The following is an 18,755-nucleotide window of genomic DNA, read 5'->3' as shown; positions in this document are numbered from 1 at the left end:
GAGAAAAAGCAAACTCAGGCACCAATTCTTCAAGTTCAAATGGCAGTTGGAGTGGAAGAAGTTCAGGGGCAAGATATACCGCATGCTCAACGAGCCCCATTCCTCCTCTCCCCCACTGAGGCAGTCTAAAGTAAACAATTAACTATGCCTAAATTAAAAACTTTTTGATCTGCTCCTCTAAGATGCAAGGATAAGACTGTGACAGTACAGAAAGCAGCATTTGGAAAATGGACTGAAGCTACTCCCTATGTAGCAAATCCCTTGGGAATAATCACTGTAGCTAAACATTTCTACACACAAAGACACTTTAAACTCTTCCACTTGAAACATAAATGTTCTGTTTACATTTTTCTTTGTAAAACGTTATCCTAAACCTGAAAGCTGCATGGAAACTATCTGAATGACTAAACAGAAATTCAAGTTGAGGCAAGCATTTTACGAAGACAAAAAACATAACTCAACTACAAAAATACTGTAGCAGTTGATGATGTGGCCGGGGTGGGGAGAGGAAGAAGCAAGTCAGTGACGGCCCTAAAAACTTGAAAGTGATGCTGTATTTGACTAGTTTGTCATTATTATACAATCATTAACAGAGACCAAAGGTCAACAGTCTCCACAGGTGGCAGACGAAAATGTCAACCAGAAAGACACAAAGCACAGCACTATGGGTGAGTGATCTAAGTTATCGAAAGATTATAACAAAATCCTGCATTGTTTAATTTTCTAGACAAGCATAAATTAACAAGACCAATATCTACTATTCATTTACATCTGCCTTCATATCAACTGATCAGACTTTTCCTCTCTCAACTGCATCAAATACAAATTCACTGGATTATTAACAGTGTGGGTTGATTTGAATTATCAATTCATTTTCCACTTCAAAATTCATATACTGTATTTTTTCATGTATAACACGCCCCCACATATAACACGCCCCATTTGGGGGGGGGACTCCAAATTAAGAAAATGGGGGTGGGATACACTATTTGTGTATAAGACGACCCCCAAATTTTAACATTTGTTGTTGTCTAGTCGTTTAGTCGCGTCCGACTCTTTGTGACCCCATGGACCAGAGCATGCCAGGCACTCCTGTCTTTTTAACATAACCTTTAAAGAAAAAATCCTAGCCTTATACAGGGAAAAGTATGGCATTTCCCAAATAAAGCAGGTATGCTAGCTCAACAGCAACAGTTTTACAACCGAACCTCATGCTGAGTACCATGCAACTCTATAGTGAACCAAAGCCTTATTACGGGTTGGATATCATCCCACAATGACTTCTAAGTACTTCATTGGGGATGATTATTTATTTACTGGGAGGTGGAGGGAGGGCAGCTCACTGCTGGGTCGCTGCCCAAAAGATAATGTCAAAAGATGCTGTTTTATTGTGTCAAACTATGAGAGGAAAATATTAGTTACTGATCTACTATTCCTTGTTACATTCCCTACAATGGGCTAAGATGGTTTTGAACCTTTGTTATAGTAATGAGTTTGGCCAGTAAATATAGACATTTCTCTGTTAAGAGGGGATGTTTTTAGTGAAATAAAGAGGTGGTTATTGAAATTGAGCATATGACTCCTTTCCTTTTTATCTCTTCCATTTTATCTTTCAATTGGACTGAAAATTGCCCGTATCTTCAAGACGCTGATACTACAAATCCCTAAATTCCCTGGAACTCAAGTGCTTGAAGACATGGCTTCTCCATATGTCCACCAACAAAAGCAAAGGCCCTTCTTAAATTAATACCATGGATGTCTAGGAGGATGTGAACACAAAGGCTTTCTCTGGTGTCTCTGGAATTACCAGGAGAGGCCAGACAATTCTGTACCCTAGCTCTTTTCAAATAAAAAATTGAATACATTTTTATTTGTAAAGGAACTTGGAAAGGGGCAGGTACAGTTAGCCACTGTATTTTTGTAACTGTCATATTAATTATTGCATATGGGATATGGTTTCATTTCATCTTATGTTGTCAGTCACACTGGGCACTTTGGGGATGAAAAAGGGCAGAGTATAAATTTTACATATAAATGTCTCATAACGGAATGGAGAGGCCCATGAAAACTAAGTTCTCAACAATAAGGGCATGTGACATTGAAAAGTGAGGGCTGTCATCTGGGAGAAAGAGGGAATAGAACATTAAAACCTATCAGCTCTTCCTGAATCCTGCACACAGAGTTAGGTGCCTGCTAACTTTGTGGTAGGTACCTTATAAAGCCAACTCAGTAGTTACAGTCTGGTCATCTAGGACTTGTTCCCAAATGAAAGTGCTGAGCCAGCCAAGAGGTCTGGGAATGTGCTGGGTTCACTGTTCAGCATCAGGCTGGGATCAGTGGCAGTAACATTTTGGTGACGCACAAGAATTCAGTCTTCATCATCAAGTATGCCATGAAACAGATGGCCTGGCTTTACACTCAATACCAGAATGAGGTTCTGCTAAGATATCAACCAATCAACTCATAACTAGATTTGGTACAGTATTTTGAACTGAATGAGTGGGTGATGCTCTGTGGGTGAGGGAAAGCAGTAACTACTGTTATGTACAGGACATTAACGGGTGACTGCTGACACTGTCACAGTTCGTTCCAATGTAGATGTGGTGGGTCTATTAAGACTGTCCCAAAGCCTAATGAGTTTCAAGAAGTAACTTGAATAGGGACTATAAATATACTGCACCTCCTATCCTACTGCAACTCTAGTACTATCTGAAGTACAGATCTCATTTAGGCAGCCAATATAATCCTCTGGCATGCATTCCTCAACGGATCAGTGTACCGGTACATTAAACTCTTTGGTACTTGAGGACTATGTTCCAAGAACTGGGTGGGCAATTGTTTAGTAGACTGACTACCTGAATAACAGCAACAGGTAACTTGGAATAAATTTAACTGAACCTACTCTATGGTGGAATAAACCATAATGCGATCACCAACCCATACATGTAGTACAGTCAATTGACGCTTTCCCATATGGATTAAATGGCCTTTAACATACTGGACAGAACCATAAAAAAAACCCTATGACTTATTTATTTCATATATATGTGCGTCTCGGTATGTGTCTGTACAGTGGTATCTTGGGTTAAGTACTTAATTCGTTCTGGAGGTCCATTCTTAACCTGAAACTGTTCTTAACCTGAAGCACCACTTTAGCTAATGGGGCCTCCAGCTGCTGCCACGCCACCAGAGCACGATTTCTGTTCTCATCCTGAAGCAAAGTTCTTAACCCGAGGTACTATTTCTGGGTTAGCAGAGTCTGTAACCTGAAGCATATGTAACCTGATGTACCACTGTATACACACACACACAGAGTAAAAACAACGACCTTGAAGTGGGTAATGATGACACACTGGAAAAATTCAAGGTCAGAACTTCAAATAAATTTCTCACGGTAACCTTACTCTGACTACAGATTCTACATCAGAGATTCCAGGACCTTCCTGATTTTAACTATATAAGCTGAAACCTTTTTCTTACCATGTACAGTCAACGACATCTGTGTTTGGCTCTTGCTTTTTCTAGATGATGTCACTATGGTAAGGAAGTTGATTTAGGAAATTGCCTCCATTTAAGAATTGGCAATTTCTGCCTTCCTAAAGGAGCATATTATGAAACCCCTGCTTTGTTTAGCCTGCTAGACTCATATACTTGCCACCATCTAGTTTACCTTTCTAGTCAAGGTGATGAATGGAGTAATGGTGGCAGTTACATTGCTCCCCTTCCTGATGAAACAGACTACACTATACATTTCAGTAATATTTAGGCTGGAAGCTGTCCCTCCTAAAGTGATCACTATTTACCCCCCCCCCAAAGGTCACTGAGACTGTGCAGGGAGCAAAAATGGGTCAGAAACAGCCCAAGGGAAAAAGAAGTTCATGAGCTACAGCGCAAAAAATAAGAATACCTATGATCTCAAATATAAAAGGCATGAGCATGTACTGAGTGCACCTCACAAACCTGCAGCCCAATACTCATATGTTTGTTAAAGCCCATTATTAATATTCGTCCTCTTTTTTGCTTCCTTTTTTCCATCAATTCAGATTAATAAATGTTGGTTATGCATCGCTATTTCTTTACTTTATTTCATTTACATTCCTAAGGACTGGAGTTGGAGCCAACAGCGACTTTATAAGCTCATCAGGGACTCAATGTCTCAGAAATCTGGGAAACCCTGGGCTAAACTCTAACTTTAAGATGATTAAAGCACACAGTGCCATTTAGCTGAAACTTGTTCCAGCAACCATGACTACCGCAGATCCTGCTAGACAACTGTAACACACGGATATGTTTGAAAGCTGTCCAGAAGCTGAAATTATTGCCTAGTCCTCATTTGCTGGTGCTTTGGCACTCATCCATGTAAACTTAAGTGTAGAAGCCAGCACCATACAAAACTATCATAAAAAAACACTGATTTTTTTTTCCATTTTCAGCCATTGCACACTAAAAAAATTACAACAGACAATGTAGGTTTGCATAAAATTTGCCAAATAAATAGTATAGTGAGGTCACTTGCTATTGACAAGAAATTAAATCTTCCTACCCTCAGGATTGCAGTGCTAGACTCTTCATACATGCTTGCCTTACTTACTAGCTTCCCCCAACTTCTGCTACAAGTAATTAGATTTGGAGGATCTCCTCTGAAATAAGAGTATGAGAAATCAGCTACAAGCATGCATCCAACTACAATGAGTGGAGATCTAAAGGGATACGTAGATCTATCAAATCTCATGGGAATGGCATTTTTTCTTAGCTGAGTTGTAATTAATGAATATAGGCAGTTTGAACCACTCTGGGTACTGGAAGGATCTGATACAGCATAAGTTTAGATATAAGAGATGTTTCTGTTTGGCTCTATATGCCACATGCAAGGATAGTAAGATCACCTCTTAAAAGAGGCGGCTTTTTCAGTGGTGGCCCCCAACTTAGGGAATGCTTCCCCAAGGTTAGTCCCCACATTGTGGTACCACATTTACACTTAAGTGTATTAAACAACTTTAAAACAAAATCATTTTTTTAAAAAGAGTTTTAATCACACAGAGAACAGATATAAAATCTGTAAAAAAGAATATGTTTTAGAACAAAATGAATTTATGGTGCAAAAGTTGACACTAACACACACTTAGATTTAGAACATATAATGAGAGGCAAAAAATATCTTAGATAATTTTTTTCCAGACTCTGCAGAATAGAAAAACTGTAAACAGCTATTCTAACAAGCACCCTGTGATCCCATCCTATGTTTACACAGAGGTACAAACATGGAGTTCAAGGGGACACCCTATTAACTATGCTTATGACTGCAGTTGAAGTATCTTACTTGCTCTTGCTCCAGTGCAATTATTTTTTTTCAGCATAGCAGGAAAAAAATCCACTTAGACAACCCAGTTAGCCTAGTAATTCTCAAAGAATCATCCCAGTATAATGATCTGCATTAAACAATCAAAATTAGTATCACAATATACCCAATATAATTAAAAGACCACGTTTCACCATTTAGATAAAAGATACGCATGTGATCTGATGCTCTGTGCTAGTAGTTTCAGCCACCTGCTTGAAAGATTAAATTTAACAAGATTTTACTTGACATCCTACTCGCATCCTCCTACTACAAATTCTGTCTGCTCTAATCCTCCTTTCATAAATGTCAAAACAGGACATCAGTGTTACAGCTGCTTTTGAGTCTGCGTCAACACATGCAGCAGAATGATGGGAAATTAGGTGATATTATTTTTAGAAGTAGTAGTATTAATTGCAATTGTTCATCACCTACTTCATAAAATATCTCAAAGTGCCTCACATTAGAGGATACATAAAAAGAAAGATCATAGAGGAAAGAAATGCAATGGTACAGCTGTAGCAGCAAAACTGGACACCTTCATCTGCCTCACCTGAAATAAAACATGTCTCTCCCGTATTGGTCTCTACAGCCACGACAGGCACTAGAACTCTCCAATAATTTGACTTTACTCCTCAAGGTGCACTCCTCCACTGTCGCCCAAGACAGACAGATGCCGCCAACATCAAAAAGATATAAAGGCACTGACTAAAGATGTTGGACCTGCAATAACCTAAGAAGGACAAGTACTACCCCACCCTGCTAAAAGATAACCATCAGAACATGCTAGGGTATCATCATAACATACGGCATCAATTTACAGCCAAATGCCTAAGTGAACAAGAGCATAAAAAGCTGATCAAGATGGTTAATGCGTTTCCACATAAAAAAACCAAGTTCCACACAAACAAAATTAGCACATCAGGCAGAAAATTCAAACCTAGACCGTTTCCTACCCTCTTAGATTTGTATCTACAGTCATACCTTGTTTTGTGACCGGGATCCGTTCTGGAGCCCTGGCCGCTAGCTGAAAAGGATGCAGGGCAAAGCGCTGAGTCTGTGCGTGCAGTGCGGTTTGCGCTTCTGCGCATGCGCAAGTGGCAAACACGGAAGTAACCCGTTCCGGTACTTCCGGGTTAGCCATGGACGTTCGCCGGAATGGACGATAGACGAGGCAAACGTTGGCGGAGGTATTACTGTACAGTGAACTTTCAAGCAGGACAGTCCATTCTAGTACTTCATTCTGCTGTACTGTTGAATGCAACCCAAATTAAGAACTCTTTGAACATAGGAATCCAACATATAATGGGAAAACTTTATCCCTCTCCCCAATGTAATAGCTAGAGACAGATCTCCCAATTTCAGCTTTCTCACTTATTTCATTTTTCCAATCTTAAATTCAGTTCTACACAATTCTGCAGCAATTTGCAGATTTAAAAAAATCCTCATGAAAATTTATCAGCATTTTAGTGTAACATTCTCCTAAACTCACTGTCATGAAGTATACAGATTTTGGCAAAGCATTCCACCTCCCAATATAATGCCACTTTGTATGCTATTTTCACCATTATATGCCTTTCTATACACACTTTATCCAAGTAGGTGCACTTTTGTACAACTGCTTAGCTGGAGAATTAACAGCATTGCAAAATTTGGAGAAGTATCCATTTCAAAGGATTACTGTGTTTTGGTTCATATACTGTTTCGGAAAGAGCAATTTGGTAGTTCCGCCTTTAAATGCAAACTGAATCTAATTTCTCCTTAAACCTTGGTTGCAAGTATTCTATATTCAAGGACCTTGTTATATGGCGCATACTCAAAATAGCATGCGCGCACACACCCCTGTAGTCTGCAGTGGTACATTCTAGAATTCTACCTCCATAGTCTGTGTCTATGTGTAGAATGGCTCTCAGAAGCACCACTTGGCACGGTTTAAATACTGTATTCTACTCATACTATCAACACAATATTCTTTATGAATATCTAATTCATTTTTTAAAAGTCCTTCATTACTACATCCACTTAGTCCATCAATTTCTTCCACAGAAGACAAATATGTATTTTCAAAGGTGAAGCAAAGTTTTAAACTAAAGTACCGGTAGGTGTCTGGTTAGATAAAACCACATGCAGTCTCCATGTAGTTTTTTCCTAAAAGAGATCAAAACAGCTGTACTGCATAACTTCATTTCAAATGAACTATGGAAGAACTTAAATTAACACTAGCAGAAGCTTTTGCAAGTCAACTTGATGCACTCATAGAATTAAAGAATTGTAGAGTTGGGACCCTGAGGGTCATCTAGTCCAACCCCCCATCCAATCTGAAACCATACCAGAGCGTGCTTAGCTTTGCAGATGTGCTAGCAGTTTTACTGCTGTGCCATGGCATAAGTGACCCTTGGGACAATTAAAGTATGAAATAGTGGAAGCTTTAATTGATGGGTACAGCACCCTCGGCAAAGGAAAATTATGTTAGGCTCAGATGAATTTGTTGTTTATAAAGGAAGAGGGAAAACTGAGTTCTGTATTTGCTGTTTCCCCGGGGAAGGGAAAGAGACATTAAATCACAAAGTTACCACAATACACTTGCTTGAATTATCGTATTATATATCAAACTGACAAAAGGGTGTGGGCAATAGCAACCCTCACCCAGCTATCTACATGAAGTTGCTTCCTTCTTTTTATACACAGCAAAAGATGTGCAGCAGATGCTCCTAATAACTGCTCACTAACTACACTGCTGGCTCAGGAGAACAGGGAGCAAAACCCAGGTGTAGAAAGAAAATCGTCCAGGATGGTTTTTTAAAAAGGGGACAAAAGCGCTGCAGAGCTCAGCTGAGCTACGGGAGGTGTGTGAGAGAAAGATAAAAGGATGCGAAGGAGGCTTGCCAAATACTATTCCCCCGGGTTTGAAGTCCACCTTCTGCAAACTGATGCCGTGCCAAGAAACCAAACGAACTGAAAACGAAAGCACCCTCCCGAGCCAATTCATAGCGAGCATCTTTAAAGGGCACGTTGGAGAAAAAGAGGACCTAAAGTATCAACGGGGAGGCTGCGGGAGAGTTTAAAACTGGAGAGGAGGAGGAGGAAGCGGAGAGAGGGCGGGGGGGGGAGCAGAGATTTTGGACAGGCATGGGAATCTCGCCACGCAGCGTTAAGGAAAGGTTAGGGCAGCATGGGGCAGGCAAAGGCTTCAACTGGTGGGGCTAGGCGACAGAGAAACGCCGCCGTAGCCACCGCCCCCCCCTCTCTCCCCGCCCCACAACCTGTAGGAAAGGCTCCTAAAGTGGAACGGAGGAGGAGAGATTTGGAGAGCAATAGATCCAGAGAAGTGGCAAGGGAGGAGGGGGACGGGAGTCCCTGCCTAGAAAGCGATGGGGAGAGATTTTTTTTTTTTGGGGGGGGGGGTTGTAAATCAGTTTGGAAGCAGCAGCCTGAACAGCCAGCGAGAACTCAGAGCGAGAGGAGGAGAGGAGGCGCTGCCGCCACACCGGAGCCGGAGCGAGGACGGCGCGCGTGGACGCGTGTGGGGTGGGCGAGGGGGGGCGCTGGGAGAAGCGCTGTCCCGCCTCCGGGCTGCCGTGGGGAGGGCGCAGAAGGGGAAGGTCGGCGCAGAAGGGACCCTCGGCAGGAGAAATTGGGAGGGGGGTGACTGACTGACAGATAAGACCCCCCCCCTCTTCTTTCTCTGCAAGGAGCGAAAGGGGCTCCAAGGGGTGGGAATGGAGAGAACGTGCAGCAGTTGCAGCAGCGGCTCCAGCTCCTACCTGCCCAGCCAGCGCAACCGCCGCTCTCTCGCTCTCTCAGCCCAGCCGCTCCTTCGCCCCTTCCTCGCTCTCTGCTGCTGCTGCTGCCGCCGTCGCGGCGCGCGAACCAACTTGAGCCGACCGTGGCTCCGGCTCACTGGCTCGCTTTCTCTCTCGCTCGCTCTCCCTCCGCGCCGGAGCTCCGCCTCCCTCCTTTCATCCATTGGCCGCCCGGGAAGGCTTCCCCGGCAGCGCCACCTGCCGCCCGCGCGGCGCAACGGCGAGGACGGCGCGCGCCTGCGCTGTGAGAACGCTCTCCCGTCCGGCTCTCTCTTTCTCCCTCCTTTTCACCCTGGGAGCGAGAGAATCCTCAGGCTGGCGGGAAGGCGGGAGTGGGAGGGTGTTGCGCGGTGACTGCTCCGCTCGGGCACACAGCTCCCTAAGCGAAGGTTCCTGGAGTAAGGGCGCGTCGTCGCCCTTAAGAGATGGGTTTTTTTCCCCAAGACGTGCTTGGCTGCCCCGCAGCCTTTGTGCCGAGAAGCAGAGCCGTGGTAAAATCGTAGAGGCGGAAGGAACCCCGTGGGTCATCTAGTCCAACCCCCTACAATACAGTAATATCAAGTACCACCCTGCCTAGTAGCTAGTCAACCTCCGCTTTAAAAGCCTCCAGTGAAGAAGAGGTGAATAACAAATTGGTTGGTTGGTTGGTTGGTTGGCTGGCTGGCTGTCTTCTTGCTTGCTTGTACACCCCACTATCTGCCCTGACAGGGACTCAAGTTTTGATTACAGATAAAATAATAACAGCTAAAAGAAGCAATAGCCCACCTATGAGAAGCACACAAACCAGAACCTGAGCAAAAGGTTCTTCCCTTATGTAGAATTCAAACATTGGAAGTAAAATACAGTGGTAGTGGTGCCTCGGATTACAGACGCTTCAGGTTACAGACACTTCAGGTTACAGACTCCGCTAACCCAGAAATAGTACCTCGGGCTAAGAACTTTGCTTCAGGATGAGAACAGAAATCGTGCTCCGGCGGCAGCGGGAGGCCCCATTAGCTAAAGTGGTACCTCAGGTTAAGAACAGTTTCAGGTTAAGAACAGACCTCCGGAACGAATGTTCTTAACCCGAGGTACCACTGTAGCCACTGATACCCTCATGCCGAGGTACCACTGTAGCCACTGATACCCTCATCCCCCATGAGTATGATCGCCGAAGAATTGATGCTTTTGAATTATGGTGCTGGAGGAGACTCTTGAGAGTCCCATGGACTGCAAGAAGATCAAACCGATCCATTCTTAAGGAAATCAGCCCTGAGTGCTCACTGGAAGGACAGATCGTGAAGCTGAGGCTCCAGTACTTTGGCCACCTCATGAGAAGAGGAGACTCCCTGGAAAAGACCCTGATGTTGGGAAAGATGGAGGGCACAAGGAGAAGGGGACAACAGAGGAGAAGATGGTTGGATGGTGTTCTCGAAGCTACCAGCATGAGTTTGACCAAACTGCGGGAGGCAGTGGAAGACAGAAGAGCCTGGCGTTCTCTGGTCCATGGGGTCACGAAGAGTCGGACATGACTAAACGACTAAACAACAACAACAAATATCTTAAGGGAGCAAATTATCTCAGTGGGAGCAAGGCAGGGATGCATGGATGCATTGGTAGCCTCAGATTCACCAGTAAGTCTCAGTAAGTGGCAGCACTGCTGAGGTTTGGAGGCCATTGTTTGTTGCAGGTCCTTCCACCCCAGTGAACAAGCTGCTCCCGGAATTCCAGGTTAACTGTGCATTGTATGAAGTTTTTGTCTTTCCTGAATCGTCAGTATTCAGTTTCATTGGTTGCTGCCCAGTCACCTGTCAAGAAGTGGTTAAGGGCTCATGCATACTTCCTCTTGACCCACTGCTTTTCCCTGGGGGAAACTACTATTTAGCACTCCATCAGTGCAAACAGCAATTTTGTTTCCCCCCAAATTTTCATTTGTTCTGATCTATTGCTAAGGAGCAGTTTTTCCCTTGCAAAGGAGCTGGGCAAGGGGGGAATCGTTCACCCCCATGCTTTCTAGGCACAGCACAAGTGGAAGTGTGGGTGGGCGGCAGGCTCACTGTCAATGTATCAGTGGCTGTGTCTGAAACATTTTTACTAGAATACTACTTGAAGTTGCATTCCATATAGGATGACATCTGTTTGCATCTCTTGGGTTAAGGCTTGTGTCATCATTAAAAATAAAAATAAAAATTATAGACTATGTTTATGGAACTGACACTGCGAAATTCCCAATCTGTTCCGTCCTAATTAAGTCAGTTCAATTTCATTAACAGAATTCCTTTGTTCTGATGAAAATACTAGTGCATGTGTAGCATGCATGGGCTTACCCAAGCCACATTAATTTTCTTGGATAATTGGAGCTTACTGAGGATCTCCATTTGCAGCATAAGAAGTGTATGAAAAGATTTCCCCCTGTGCAATCTCCTATCTTCTGTGAAACACCCAGGACATTTGGGTGACCTAGGAGAAACAGAAGTACTGCCTACATGGCCCTCTTTGTGACATACAGCATACATTCAAGCCATGAACTGAACCATCCTATATACCAGGGTGACAAACATTTTTTTCAGGGAGCCACATTCTCTTCTGAGCAGCCTTCCCAATAGGTAGCTTCACAGCCCACAGCACAGAGACTTGGGAGGGGGGTCTGGGCCAGGATGAAGGAACCTGAGTTCACCATGACCTAGCTCCAATGCCGGTGGAAGCATGAAAAAGTGGACTTCTGCCAAGACTGTAGTGCTAATCTGTCTGCCTGATTTTCTAACTGGCTCACCTGTGTTCAGACCCCAGCAGCATACAGACAAGGGCCAGGTGACAGAGAGGCATGGCATGGCAGATGTGGACCAATTGAAACTGAGCCTGTAATTCCATCATGGCTGAGCACTTACTAAGGGACTTTGCTCCTTTCTTTCTACAATCCCTGAAGCAGGGCAGTTCCAATGGCATATTTTATGTACTGGCAGCATATCTCAAGTTATCTGGACTTTTACCAAATACTCTGCCCCATTCAGCTAGCAGCATTGGGTTGCTCTGTAAGACTTTATAACCAGTGGTCATGTAATGAGAACTGTAAGATTAATTTCATATAAAAATGTAAAATATCAGAGTCTGAATCCATACTTTCAGTACATTTTATATAACTCACATAACGATTGAACAATCTAATTTTTGAAGGTAATAATGCAAAGCAAACCCCATGCATTCGGAACACCCTTTTTGTATCAGGAAAGGTAAAAAAGAGGGAAACATACCACGGCATTATTACAGACAGTAGCAGATCTTGTTTTTTGCAAATTTGCCAAATGATTTGATGGACAGCAAAAATCAATCAATTTTTAAAATTGGCAAATGTACTAGTGCAATGATAGTTGTTTGGAGTGCTGCTAAAATCTGTATGAATACTAAATTTGCCCATGTGTTCCTGACAGTCGTCTCAATCCAATAACAGAGAAAATCTGTGTCAAGACATTGACTGGGTCAGGACATGTCAATTCAACAATACACTAGCTTCTTCTGGTTGGATGCCTTCATCCTATAATCAAAGATCCTTATGTACGGTAACTCATGGCCCTAGATCAGGCATTATCAGCTTTCAGGGGGTCTCTGGGCGTATTTCCAACCAGAGAAACTGTGAGCATCCTGCATACACTACAACTTACACATGCATCACAGTGCCATGCACACTCGCTCTCCCCACCTTGCAAATCACCAGCAAGACCATGATCTTACTGGAGAGTTAAATTTCTCTTCCTGGCTGTAAACTTCAGGAAAATCAGAAACATACATGCCGCCACCACAGCAACAATTAGTCTTTATATATGTATATGTATATAGGTATGTGTGTGTGTACTATAGATAGATGATAGATAGATGATTGATATATGATAGATTAGATAGATAGATAGATAGATAGATAGATAGATAGATAGATATAGATAGATGATAGATAGATAGATAGATAGATAGATAGATAGATGATAGATAGATAGATAGATAGACAGATAGATATAGATTGATTGATTGATTGATTGATTGATTGATTGATTTCAGGCCTAAAAGCAGCAAGAACCAAGAACTAGATCCTTGTGGGAGCCTTTTTGGTGACCCATGGCCTGCATGAAAAACTAAATGAACATCAGAGGATTTAGATGTGCTTTCACAGATATAATCTATTAAATTTAATTTCCATAAGAATTGATAGTGTGGATGGGAATGCACCTTCATATCCACTTACAACTATACATGCCCATCTGTTATGTAGGGTCACTACATTTCAAATAGTATGCCTTAGTGCTGTGATGGGGAACCCGGGTCCCTCCAGATGTTGTTGGACTCTTAACTTCCTTTTGCCTCAACCAGCAAATCCAGTGTTCAGGGATGTTGAGAGTTTTAGCCCAACAATATTTGGAGGGCTACAGGTTTCCCATCCCTGCCTTAGTATATGTGACTATCACTTGGTCTGGACCACTGTGTGCTGAACCAAAAAACATAAAAATGTCAGCAGCAATACCGGCTGCCTTCTAGAAGTATATTCCATAATTGCCTGATAAGTAGCCTGTGGAAAAAAATATTTGCTCCCATGCAAAAATATTTAATAGTTCACGGTTCTTTGATACCATCCTATGTGCTCCCAACCCCAAAATATATTTCTTCTCTATGCTCTGCAAAGACTCCTAAATCTGTTTTTGCCTCTTATGTTCCCAGACTGTCACATAGTGAAACTGCTGTTTAACCTCTCTCGCACTGCCTTACATCCCTGTTTGCTCCCTGCCTCATTGCTGTCTTCAGATCTATTATCTCATATCAGTGCTGACACTTGAATCTCCCAGTGTGCCATCAACTGTAACCTCTTCGGGTGTGATTTTACAACCTGTACTGAACTTTGCAAGATTAGGGTCAAATGCTGAAATATTGCTAGAATGCCTAGACACAAAGGCCGAGGAGGTCCCCGATATCTCTAACGGTTGTGCCGAATAGGTCATTTTGACAGAATTTTGTAATCCTGGATTGCGAGCTGCTGAAATTCCCTTCTCCATAACATAGGAATTCTGTTATTCGTTTGGCGTGGCTTTTCAGAGCCTGGTGATGCAATGATGCAGGCTGGGGTCTGCTTGTCCTGCTGACTCAAGTTGCCAATGTAGTAACTGGACTGTTCCTTTGCTAAATCTGAAATGGGTGTAGAATGAATGATAAGTTATGGCTATGTGCAGTACTAAGAGGAGAAATTTAGCATGCCATTTAGAAAACTCTCTGAAATCTGAGGAAGAGCCTGTGGTTCTTGCTTTTCTTCTTCTTTTGCATCTTAATTTTAAGGTTTGAATTCTTCCTTTCAGCCATAGCATTTGGTTGTGCTCAAATGCTTTGAACAGCTTCCCCAAATGCTTTGTAAAACCCTCAGTCCTCCTCTAGCAAGAGGTCACTAACCATTTCTGATAGTATCTCATTTCTAGCAAACGCTGCTTTAAGTTTGCTAATTACAGACTTGAATGCCTTGTCATTCTCTTTCAACGCATCGAGTACTTAAAGAACCAATCTACAATCTGAAAAGAATAATGTCCCTTCGTAATCAGAACAGTCTGCGTCATTTTACGCCAATGTGCATGGAATGTAATATAGGCATGGAACATTCCGCCTTGCTTCCTTTGTTTGCAGATACAAAAGTTCTGCATGTTATTACAGAATACCCAGTGCCATGAAAGACATCTGGTCAAAGCTTTACTTGAATTAGTTCTGTCTGCCTTTGGTTTAATTAATCTGTATCATAGCCTTCTTTCTAGTAGCTCAGAGTGTCGTTTTATAGTGGAATTATGGAAGCACTGCCATTGCCCAGGAAGTATAGCCATATCCCAGAATCTTCATTGACTGAGCATTAGAGAGAACAGGAAGTAATGTTAATTGAGCCTATCTTGCAGTTGCAAGAATGATGCCCATTCATAGTTCTGGGCAATGAAGTGCTGTTTTTCTAGGAAAAGATGTGCTGGAACTCACCATGAACACCTCCTTCATTCTCTTAGAATGGCAATGGCGCCCACCTGAAAGGTGCCAGAACTGAGTTCTGATGAATTCTGGCTGAAAAAAAGCCCTGAGGCCAGGTATGAAAAAAGTATGTATGTGTGTAATTAAAGAACTGCATCCCTCAGATATCAAATAGGTTGTTGTGGGAGGTGTGGAAATACCCCACAATAGGCAGCTTGACAGGTTAATGGGTCCAAGTCGTTAAAGGTTTTGTGTATCTTAAAAACCTTCACAAATGGAAACATACATTTTCATTTCCCCCCCTGCATCCTCCTAGGATACATATTTCCTTCATGTCTGGTCCTCCAGTTCTCTTTTTGCAATCCTTAAGTGAAGACAGTCACTTATGCTTCATTTCAGTTTTATTAGGCTTTTTTCTTTTTACCTGAATAGATTCATGCCCTCTCACAGTGAGTCCATAGCTGAGGTGTCAGATGCTGAAAACTCACTCAAATGCTCACATTCTAGCTGCTAGACTGAACCTACCTGTACTTTCCTGTATTTCCATACAGTACTTTTTCTTTCACATCATACAAGTAGAGACATGTAGCTGATGTTAACTATCCATTATAATCGGAAGGAAATGTGATGCATTTGTTGTGTACACCATATGGTGTGGGAAGAAGGCAAACCATCTGCTTACAAAATAATACTCAGACCTTTTTACTTAAGTCCTGATAAAGACTATCCACCTCCGCTTTGATGTTGTGCTTGAACACTGTGTACATGAAGGGGACATTTCGTTTGAAACAGGTCTGGGGATTCACTGCACATTCTCCCCAAACCTAAGATGCTCTTAAGACCCTACAGAGGATAAAACATTGTTTAATTTAGTTGTGGAATGATGGATAGCATATCTGGCTGCTGTTTTCCATCACATCTTTATCTCCATCCAACCTTGGCCACATATCAACATCATTGCAACAAGGGAACACCTGTACTGAAACTTCACATCATGTTTGTGGACTGTTTGCTATTCCACTGCAAATTTGGGTGGCAAAAGGGGACTCAGCAGTTATCCTGACTCACCCAAGCAACTCATCACACCATTAAGTGTAAGCTCTGTTTCTCTTATACACACTGAAGAAGTGTGCATGCACACGAAAGCAAATACCAAGAACTAACTTAGTTGGTCTTTAAGGTGCTACTGGAAGGAATTTTTTTATTTTGTTTTGACTATGACAGACCAACACGGCTACCTATCTGTAACACACACACACACACACACACACAGAGAGAGAGAGAGAGAGAGAGAGAGAGAGATTTTGCAGGAGCCCTGCTCAAGCCTATTGATAGGTATTAAAGCTGGATTCCATGCCAGTTTATCTGTTGTTACAGTCCAGTAAGTATATAGCCAAAAAAGTCTGCATATCTCCCAAATGCTGCATTGTCTTTCCTTGTTCATCAGCATTAACTTTCTCAAAATGCTCTTATAAGATTAGCCTCATCAAGCTCAGCAATAATCAAGGAACCAGATTTACTGTAATATACTCTCATAATATAATCATGTGTTCCATTACTTGTTTCACCAGCTATTTTAGAGGTTGCCTTATTTTAATCCTGACAGTGTCATTTCTCATTAAGCATCTAACTTCTTCAGGTGCACAACAAGGCTGTTGGGAAATGGTTTCATGTGCCTGTTCTTTGTGGTATAGGGCTTTAAGGCATGGGAGACTCTTCATTTCAGGGTCATGGGTTTGAACCCCACATTGGGCAAAAATAATTCTGCATTGCAAGGGTTGGACTAGATGACCCTTGTGGTCCTTTCCAACTCAGATGCTGTGATTCTATGGATTACAAGGGCCCAGAAGGGGTGTATTCCATTTTGAGTCGACCCACCTAGACAACTTTTCTGAGAAGGCTGCAGAAGAGCACAATTTTGCTAAAATTGAGAGGAGAGGAGCCAGTGGGATGAGGAACATAGATAACTGCCTTATACTGAGTCAGACTATTGGTCTATCTAGCTCAGCATTGTTGGCACTGACTGGCAGCAGCGTTACTGCATCACAGGCAGGAGTCCTCCCAGCCCTACTTGGAGATGCTGCGGACTGAACCAGTGTACAAAGGATGGGAGCTGCCTCTAAGCTATGGCCTGTGGAGTTCAATAATTCAAACACCAACAGACACGCATTTGTATTGTGAGAGCACTCCTGATCCATGTATTAAAACCTATACCACAAACCAACAGCTCTGACAGGTAAGTGGATCAAGAGAACAAGAAAGCAAAGTAGGGATTGCTCCATGTTAGGGATCAGCAAATCTGTCCATTTCATTTTCTCCCCATTTCGAATTTATTTATTTTTATCCTCTTGGATATTCATCAGCATTTTAGTGCAAATGCACATTTTTGCACACTGTTTTCCTCAACAGACACAATTTTGCAAAGCAATTTCCCCTAAAATAATGCCTTTTTAATGTTACATGCATTTCTGTACTCGTTACTTGGTTGGAAAACTGTGTTTCAAAAGTCAGAGTAATACAGATTTCCAAGGGTGACTTGTGTTTTGCTACTCCTATTATTTTGGAAAGTGTGAGTTATGTATGTTTGCTTTTAATGTGACCTGAATCAGATTTCTTCTCCATTCCTACTCCCTGTATGCAAATAGAGCACATAATGTTTCTGACATGTAGAAGAAAGGAGCCCTGGCCCTCCCAGGTATCCATGTGCTTACTGGAGCTTTAAATAATGCCTCTAACTCATTCCACTAACCTATGGCATTTGAATACCTGCTTTTAATCCCTGACATCTTGCAGCCAATAACACATTTAACTTTCCCAGCAAGCCTTTATAAGAACACAAAAGAGCCTTATAAAAAGTGTAGGAATACAAATAGGCTGTTTTGTAGGAAATGGTCCCATTTATTAAATACATCTTATAGCAAAGGATATTTCAGCTGCTGAGCTGAGCCCTATCTTTTTACGTGGATTCATCCTTAGCTTACATTCACCTGTTGTCTCTTATCTGTTGCTTACCTTGCAAGCTCTTTGTGCCCAGGGCTTTTCAAAACGTGCTTATGTACTGCCTAGCTACAAAAGGTGTTTTTGTATGCCGCCACAAAATTATAATTAATGGCCCGCAGTGCTTCAAATGACAGTGGGAGGACCTTAAATATGCTTTCTACTATGCAAAATGAGTATCATGCACACCTGCTTGCTGAGGGAAATGCCAGCTATGGAACAGGGAAATAAAAAAAACAACCTTCCGATTTGGCTGTCTCTAAACCACATCCACACATAATACTATTGCCTGACCTCACAGAGAGGAGAATTTGTTTCTTGATTGAATTTCCCATCGTCCTTTGTACTTGCTCACCATTCACTGGGAGGTAGTGAAACGTTATTCCTTGTGTTTCCTGTGGCTATTCGCAGCTTAATATTGAAGGATTTATGTGGCTATGCTGACTGCGTCCCATTTAATAAAGCATAAAGAAATGATCGTAGCCGCCTTTATCTTGTTTTGAAAGCTGGTGATGAGTCAAGAGACTAATAATTACACATGGCTGATTCAAATGCAGGTGCCTTAATATTGAAGCACGAGTCAGACCATTGCATTCCATTGTAAGTTTCGTTGCTATTGCTTCCCTGTCACTCAAGAAAGTCTGTATCCAAGTAAATTATCT

The 18,755-nt window shown here is 42.3% G+C and overlaps 1 protein-coding gene across 1 annotated transcript in view; it reads right to left on the bottom strand.

Moving 5' to 3' along the window:
- Positions 1-9,302, bottom strand: part of PXYLP1 (2-phosphoxylose phosphatase 1) — a 61,750-nt gene extending 52,448 nt beyond the window's left edge. The window contains exon 1 of the mRNA XM_079975891.1: positions 9,103-9,302. The gene's annotated coding sequence lies outside the window, so the exon portion shown is untranslated. The remainder of the gene's footprint in view (positions 1-9,102) is intronic.
- Between the last annotated feature and the right edge of the window lie 9,453 nt (positions 9,303-18,755).

The sequence above is a fragment of the Podarcis cretensis genome (genome assembly GCF_951804945.1).
Source record: "Podarcis cretensis genome assembly, chromosome: 5".
In the NCBI taxonomy this organism is placed as follows: domain Eukaryota; kingdom Metazoa; phylum Chordata; class Lepidosauria; order Squamata; family Lacertidae; genus Podarcis; species Podarcis cretensis.
Note: the sequence above shows the minus strand (reverse complement) of the source record. Positions and strands in the feature narration are given on the sequence as shown.